The following is an 8616-nucleotide window of genomic DNA, read 5'->3' as shown; positions in this document are numbered from 1 at the left end:
CGCACATGATTATAAGATGTAGCCTTATTTTTGTTTTTAGGAGAGAATGTGCCTGCTGAAAAAAACATTATTTTTAAAAAGTGCATTGCAGAATATCAGGAATTTGCTGTGGGACACCTTGAAAAGTTACATACAGATTATTTGCACAGAACTTACAGTCAGTTTGACTGAGTGGTTAAGGCGATGGACTAGAAATCCATTGGGGTCTCCCCGCACAGGTTCGAATCCTGCCAACAACGAGAAACTTTTTGACATCGGCTACAATTTCAGAAGTTAACCTTTAGAATTTCTTCCATGTTAGTTTTATAAATAGGTGGCTTATTTTGGTGTCACTATTGCCCTTTCACATATTTATTATCGCTACCCCTTTCATATCTTTGCTATAACTCTCGTCCTACATTAACGCTGTTGCAAACACTTCAAATTATTATACCCTGGCTCTCTCAGTCATACCATTCATGCACTTGAAACTTACTTTACCAATAAAAGAAGCAAATAGAAAAATAAAACAAAAGTGCTTGCTGGATTAGGCAAACACACTTCATAAAACTGCATTTTCTTTTCTATTCTCCCCGTGTTACAAGCTTAACTGCTCCCTGTGTAATTTCTCTTAGCCTGCTGTCCCAGGAAGAGAATTTTATCTACAGGCTCTTTCCGTGTTTTTTTCCTAGTCTTTCTTTCCCTTTTCTTAGATTTGTAACTGTTCCTTTACGTGCTCTATTTAGGCGCCATTAATCTCATTTGAGCTCCTTGTACCTGCTGCTGTTTTCTCCACACCTCATACTGCCTTTTCCCTCTTTCTCTCTTTCTCTGAGGTTGTTGGCTACTTTGCAAAGCTTCTGATGCCCCAATGTTCCTTCATCTTGTTGTCAGACGTGAATTGGAAAAGCAACCAAATTAACAAGCCTTTACCACTCATACATGGCAGAGGTTTATACTTTAATTCAATGAGCTAAGAAAAGCGTGTTGTGGGGCCCCTAGGAGCCATGGTGCTTGCTTCATCATAATTAGGCACGCAGTCATTAGCCGCAGCTCTGATCATGGGTCACTGAGGTCAGTTTCAATAATTCCTCAAAAACCTAACCATGCAGTCCCCCCTAACTGTGTAGTTATCTTGCTTTACTGCTGTTTGTGTGATTAGCTGGGAGGAGCTCACGGCAGCATCCTCCCTATAAAAGTGTAGATGGACCGCTCCTTAACTCTTTCTTGCTTCACATACAGATGGCTTGAGGAGGTACAGGGGAGATGCAGGTCTACTAGACAGAATAGAAGATCTGCGCCAGGTGTGTTTCTCTGCATTGGTGTCCCATCACAGGCCCACAAGTGTATGTGTGATCTTTGACTTCTGGCAGTTCACAAGCAGGTGGCCAGGAAACGGTTTCAGCCTATCAACCACTGAGGAGACAAAGCCTTTGTATAAGGAATGAGGAAGCAATGAACACATTCAGCCTATCACAGGAGTTCCCTGAGTGTTCCGAATTTTTAATTCTCCATGTCACTGTATGTTATTGAGCCCAAGTAGCTCGCTGTGATCGTATAGTGGTTAGTACTCTGCGTTGTGGCCGCAGGAACCTCGGTTCGAATCGGAGTCACGGCATTGTGGTTGTCAATGTCACGGCAGTTGGGTTTTTCTTTTACAGAATTACCAAATGTACCAGTTGTTTTTGTAAAATGTCTATTAAAAACAGATCCTTTAAAATATTTAAACGATCTAACGACAAATTATTTAAACACACATGATTATAAGATGTAGCTATATTGTACCTACTGACATAAATTATCGTTCTTGAACCTATTTGAGGTGGGGGAATGGAGCTCTCCCCATGCCAATCAGAATGCAGTTGCAGTTGAGTGACCTGTGTTGTGGCTGTGTAGAGGGAATGCACAAATGTAGCTGTCTCGCAGCCCAATCCAGACGTCAATTGGTGACAGGTTTTCAGGCAAATAGAGCAGTAAGTGCAGAGAAATGCTCACTCTCTAAAAATGGCATTTATAAAATAGTAAAGATAAATCCAACCTCACCAGTAAATAGGATTTATCAATAAATAAATAAAGCTTCTCCTCTCTGATATGGAATTACCTTCCAAAAAGTATAAGGGAATACCCAATGTTAACCTATGAGAGGGGTAGACCTCACTGTAGTGAAAAATGTAATAGACTGTTTGGTACTACCAGGACATGCAAACTACCACAGTACATGTCTTACCTTTTACTTACATAGCATGATGCCCCTAGGACTACCTAGGGCCTACCTTAGGGGTTAATTATATGTAATAAAATTGGAGTTTAAGGCTTGGCAAGTAGTTTTAAATGGCAAGTCGAAGTGGCAGTACACTGCAGCACAGGCACTGCAGTAGCAGGCTTGAGACAGGTTTGAAATGCTACTTCTTTGGGCGGCACAATCAGTCCCTGGGTATATGGTATACCACTTTACAAGGGGCTTTCAAGTCAATTAAATCTGTCAGTCAGGTATACTCCAATTACACACATGATTAGGGAAGAAGCACGTGCACTTCAGCACTAATTAGTAGCGATAAAGTGATCAGAGTCCTAAGGCCAACAAAAAGATACAGCAAAATGAGTAGGTGAAAAGCAATAAGGTAGGGTTGAGGCCACCTTAAGAATGCAAGGTCTAACAAAAACAAACTAAGGATAACATGAGTAAAACATCAGGTGTCTCTACGGCATTTGGTGAGACAAGTGTGCCTTCTTTTATCTTCCATAAATGCAATCTTTCCCTGACCCCTTTATTATATAGCTCTTCAAGTAAAAAAGATAAAGCACTTACAAAGGAGCCTCAAATACTCAAAGATGGTAGACTTCTGTAATATGGGCCATAGACTAAAAGCAGCACGAAAACAGAGTGCAATAGGGTCCCAAAAACTTGAGTGCCACATGAGAGTATGCATGAAAGCCTATCCTTTTCCAAACTAGAGATATACTCATGCAATTTTTGTTTTTAGGAGGGAATGTGCCTGCTGAAAAAGACATTATTTTTAAAAAGTGCATTGCAGAATACCAGGAATTTGCTGTGGGACACCTTGAAAACTTTCATACAGATTATTTGCACAAAACTTGCAGTCAGTTGTTGTGGCCGAGTGGTTAAGGCGATGGACTAGAAATCCATTTGGGTCTCTGCGCAGGTTCGAATCCTGCCAATAATGAGAACATTTTTAACATCGGCTACAATTTCAGAAGTTAACCTTTAGAATTTCTTTCATGTTAGTTTTATAAATAGGTGGCTTATTTTGGTGTCACTATTGCCCTTTCACATATTTATTATCGCTACCCCTTTCATATCTTTGCTATAACTCTCGTCCTACATTAGCGCTGGTGCAAACACTTGAAATTATTATACCCTGGCTCTCTCAGTCATACCATTCATGCACTTGAAACTTACTTTACCAATAAAAGAAGCAAATAGAAAAATAAAACAAAAGTGCTTGCTGGATTAGGCAAACACACTTCATAAAACTGCATTTTCTTTTCTATTCTCCCCGTGTTACAAGCTTAACTGCTCCCTGTGTAATTTCTCTTAGCCTGCTGTCCCAGGAAGAGAATTGTATCTACAGGCTCTTTCCGTGTTTTTTTCCTAGTCTTTCTTTCCCTTTTCTTAGATTTGTAACTGTTCCTTTATGTGCTCTATTTAGGCGCCATTAATCTCATTTGAGCTCCTTGTACCTGCTGCTGTTTTCTCCACACCTCATACTTCCTTTTCCCTCTTTCTCTCTTTCTCTGAGGTTGGTGGCTACTTTCCAAAGCTTCTGTTGCCCCAATGTTCCTTCATCTTGTTGTCAGACGTGAATTGGAAAAGCAACCAATTTAACAAGCCTTTACCACTCATATATGGCAGAGGTTTATACTTTAATTCAATGAGCTAAGAAAAGCGTGTTGTGGGGCCCCTACGAGCCATGGTGCTTGCTTCATCATAATTAGGCACGCAGTCATTAGCCACAGCTCTGATCATGGGTCACCGAGGTCAGTTTCCATAATTCCTCAAAAACCTAACCATGCAGTCCCCCCTAACTGTGTAGTTATCTTGCTTTACTGCTGTTTGTGTGATTAGCTGGGAGGAGCTCACGGCAGCATCCTCCCTATAAAAGTGTAGATGGACCGCTCCTTAACTTTTTCTTGCTTCACATACAGATGGCTTGAGGAGGTACAGGGGAGACACAGGTCTAATAGACAGAATAGAAGATCTGCGCCAGGTGTGTTTCTCTGCATTGGTGTCCCATCACAGGCCCACAAGTGTATGTGTGATCTTTGACTTCTGGCAGTTCACAAGCAGGTGGCCAGGAAACGGTTTCAGCCTATCAACCACTGAGGAGACAAAGCCTTTGTATAAGGAATGAGGAAGCAATGAACACATTCAGCCTATCACAGGAGTTCCCTGAGTGTTCCGAATTATAAATTCTCCATGTCACTGTATGCTATTGAGCCCAAGTAGCTTGCCGTGATCGTATAGTGGTTAGTACTCTGCGTTGTGGCCGCAGCAACCTCGGTTCGAATCCGAGTCACGGCATTGTGGTTGACAATGTCACGGCAGTTGGGTTTTTCTTTTACAGAATTACCAAATGTACCAGTTGTTTTTGTAAAATGTCTATTAAAAACAGATCCTTTAAAATATTTAAACGATCTAACGACAAATTATTTAAACACACATGATTATAAGATGTAGCCTTATTTTTGTTTTTAGGAGAGAATGTGCCTGCTGAAAAAAACATTCTTTTTAAAAAGTGCATTGCAGAACATCAGGAATTTGCTGTGGGACACCTTGAAAACTTTCATACAGATTATTTGCACAAACCTTACAGTCAGTTGTTGTTGCCGGTTAAGGCGTTGTTGCTGGTTAAGGCGATGGACTAGAAATCCATTGGGGTCCCCCCGCGCAGGTTCGAATCCTGCCAACAACGAGAAACTTTTTAACATCGGCTACAATTTCAGAAGTTAACCTTTAGAATTTCTTCCATGTCAGTTTTATAAATAGGTGGCTTATTTTGGTGTCACTATTGCCCTTTCACATATTTATTATCGCTACTCCTTTCATATCTTTGCTATAACTCTCGTCCTACATTAGCGCTGGTGCAAACACTTCAAACTATTATACCCTGGCTCTCTCAGTCATACCATTCATGCACTTGAAACTTACTTTACCAATAAAAGAAGCAAATAGAAAAATAAAACAAAAGTGCTTGCTGGATTAGGCAACACACTTCATAAAACTGCATTTTCTTTTCTATTCTCCCCGTGTTACAAGCTTAACTGCTCCCTGTGTAATTTCTCTTAGCCTGCTGTCCCAGGAAGAGAATTTTATCTACAGGCTCTTTCCGTGTTTTTTTCCTAGTCTTTCTTTCCTTTTTCTTAGATTTGTAACTGTTCCTTTACGTGCTCTATTTAGGCGCCATTAATCTCATTTGGGCTCCTTGTACCTGCTGCTGTTTTCTCCACACCTCATACTGCCTTTTCCCTCTTTCTCTCTTTCTCTGAGGTTGGTGGCTACTTTCCAAAGCTTCTGATGCCCCAATGTTCCTTCATCTTGTTGTCAGACGTGAATTGGAAAAGCAACCAAATTAACAAGCCTTTACCACTCATACATGGCAGAGGTTTATACTTTAATTCAATGAGCTAAGAAAAGCGTGTTGTGGGGCCCCTACGAGCCATGGAGCTTGCTTCATCATAATTAGGCACGCAGTCATTAGCCGCAGCTCTGATCATGGGTCACTAAGGTCAGTTTCAATAATTCCTCAAAAACCTAACCATGCAGTCCCCCCTAACGGTGTAGTTATCTTGCTTTACTGCTGTTTGCGTGATTAGCTGGGAGGAGCTCACGGCAGCATCCTCCCTATAAAAGTGTAGATGGACCGCTCCTTAACTCTTTCTTGCTTCACATACAGATGGCTTGAGGAGGTACAGGGGAGATGCAGGTCTACTAGACAGAATAGAAGATCTGCGCCAGGTGTGTTTCTCTGCATTGGTGTCCCATCACAGGCCCACAAGTGTATGTGTGATCTTTGACTCCTGGCAGTTCACAAGCAGGCGGCCAGGAAACGGTTTCAGCCTATCAACCACTGAGGAGACAAAGCCTTTGTATAAGGAATGAGGAAGCAATGAACACATTCAGCCTATCACAGGAGTTCCCTGAGTGTTCCGAATTATAAATTCTCCATATCACTGTATGTTATTGAGACTAAGTAGCTCGCCATGATTGTATAGTGGTTAGTACTCTGCGTTGTAGCCGCAGCAACCTCGGTTCAATTCCGAGTCACGGCATTGTGGTTGGCAATGTCACAGCAGTTGGGTTTTTCTTTTACAGAATTACCAAATGTACCAGTTGTTTTGTAAAATGTCTAATAAAAACAGATCCTTTAGAATATTTAAACGATCTAACGACAAATTATTTAAACACACATGATTATAAGATGTAGCTATATTGTACCTACTGACATTAATTATCGTTCTTGAACCTATTTGCGGTGGGGGGAATGGAGCTCTCCCCCATGCCAATCAGAATGCAGATGAATGCAGTTGCAGTTGAGTGACCTGTGTTGTGGCTGTCTAGAGGGAATGCACAAATGTAGCTGTCTCGCAGCCCAATCCAGACGTCAATTGGAGACAGGTTTTCAGGCAAATAGAGCAGTAAGTGCAGAGAAATGCTCACTCTCTAAAAATGGCATTTATAAAATAGTAAAGTTAAATCCAACCTCACCAGTAAATAGGATTTATCAATAAATAAATAAAGCTTCTCCTCTCTGATATGGAATTACCCCCCAAAAAGTATAAGGGAATACCCAATGCTAACCTATGAGAGGGGCAGACCTCACAGTAGTGAAAAATGTAATAGACTGTTTGGTACTACCAGGACATGCAAACTACCACTATACATGTCTTACTTTTTACTTACTTAGCATGATGCCCCTAGGACTACCTAGGGCCTACCTTAGGGGTTAATTATATGTAATAAAATTGGAGTTTAAGGCTTGGCAAGTAGTTTTAAATGGCAAGTTGAAGTGGCAGTACACTGCAGCACAGGCAGTGCAGTAGCAGGCTTGAGACAGGTTTGAAATGCTACTTCTTTGGGCGGCACAATCAGTCCCTGGGTATATGGTATACCACTTTACAAGGGGCTTTCAAGTCAATTAAATCTGTCAGTCAGGTATACTCCAATTACACACATGATTAGGGAAGAAGCACGTGCACTTCAGCACTGATTAGTAGCGATAAAGTGATCAGAGTCCTAAGGCCAACAAAAAGATACAGCAAAATGCATAGGTGAAAAGCAATAAGGTAGGGTTCAGGCCACCTTAAGAATGCAAGGTCTAACAAAAACAAACTAAGGATAACATGAGTAAAACATCAGGTTTCTCTACGGCATTTGGTGAGACAAGTGTGCCTTCTTTTATCTTCCATAAATGCAATCTTTCCCTGACCCCTTTATTATATAGCTCTTCAAGTAAAAAAGATAAAGCACTTACAAAGGAGCCTCAAATACTCAAAGATGGTAGACTTCTGTAATATGGGCCAAAGACTAAAAGCAGCACGAAAACAGAGTGCAATAGGGTCCCAAAAACTTGAGTGCCACATGAGAGTATGCATGAAAGCCTATCCTTTTCCAAACTAGAGATATACTCATGCAATTTTTGTTTTTGGGAGAGAATGTGCCTGCTGAAAAAAACATTATTTTTAAAAAGTGCATTGCAGAATACCAGGAATTTTCTGTGGGACACCTTGAAAACTTTCATACAGATTATTTGCACAAAACTTGCAGCCAGTTGTTGTGGCCGAGTGGTTAAGGCAATGGACTAGAAATCCATTGGGGTCTGCCCGCGCAGCTTCGAATCCTGCCAACAACGAGAAACTTTTTAACATCGGCTACAATTTCAGAAGTTAACCTTTAGAATTTCTTCCATGTCAGTTTTATAAATAGGTGGCTTATTTTGGTGTCACTATTGCCCTTTCACATATTTATTATCGCTACCCCTTTCATATCTTTGCTATAACTCTCGTCCTACATTAGCGCTGGTGCAAACACTTCAAATTATTATACCCTGGCTCTCTCAGTCATACCATTCATTCACTTGAAACTTACTTTACCAATAATAGAAGCAAATAGAAAAATAAAACAAAAGTGCTTGCTGGATTAGGCAAACACACTTCATAAAACTGCATTTTCTTTTCTATTCTCCCCGTGTTACAAGCTTAACTGCTCCCTGTGTAATTTCTCTTAGCCTGCTGTCCCAGGAAGAGAATTTTATCTACAGGCTCTTTCCGTGTTTTTTTCCTAGTCTTTCTTTCCCTTTTCTTAGATTTGTAAATGTTCCTTTACGCGATCTATTTAGGCGCCATTAATCTCATTTGAGCTCCTTGTACCTGCTGCTGTTTTCTCCACACCTCATACTGCCTTTTCCCTCTTTCTCTCTTTCTCTGAGGTTGGTGGCTACTTTCCAAAGCTTCTGATGCCCCAATGTTCCTTCATCTTGTTGTCGAACGTGAATTGGAAAGGCAACCAAATTAACAAGCCTTTACCACTCATACATGGCAGAGGTTTATACTTTAATTCAATGAGCTAAGAAAAGCGTGTTGTGGGGCCCCTACGAGCCATGGTGCTTGCTTCATCAT

The 8616-nt window shown here is 40.9% G+C and overlaps 3 non-coding genes across 3 annotated transcripts; all 3 read left to right on the top strand.

Annotated features, from left to right (window-relative positions):
• Window positions 1-3084: 3084 nt before the first annotated feature.
• TRNAS-AGA (transfer RNA serine (anticodon AGA)) lies at window positions 3085-3164 on the top strand. Its single transcript has one exon. It is a non-coding gene; the product is annotated as a tRNA-Ser (tRNA).
• Window positions 3165-4450: 1286 nt separating this feature from the next.
• TRNAH-GUG (transfer RNA histidin (anticodon GUG)) lies at window positions 4451-4522 on the top strand. The gene has a single exon. It is a non-coding gene; the product is annotated as a tRNA-His (tRNA).
• Window positions 4523-7768: 3246 nt separating this feature from the next.
• On the top strand, window positions 7769-7850 carry TRNAS-AGA (transfer RNA serine (anticodon AGA)). The gene has a single exon. It is a non-coding gene; the product is annotated as a tRNA-Ser (tRNA).
• Window positions 7851-8616: the final 766 nt, after the last annotated feature.

This window comes from Lissotriton helveticus, chromosome 12 (assembly GCF_964261635.1).
Source record: "Lissotriton helveticus chromosome 12, aLisHel1.1, whole genome shotgun sequence".
Classification (NCBI taxonomy): Eukaryota; Metazoa; Chordata; class Amphibia; order Caudata; family Salamandridae; genus Lissotriton; species Lissotriton helveticus.
The sequence above is the reverse complement of the archived record's forward strand: the minus strand, read 5'-3'. Positions and strand labels throughout refer to the sequence as shown.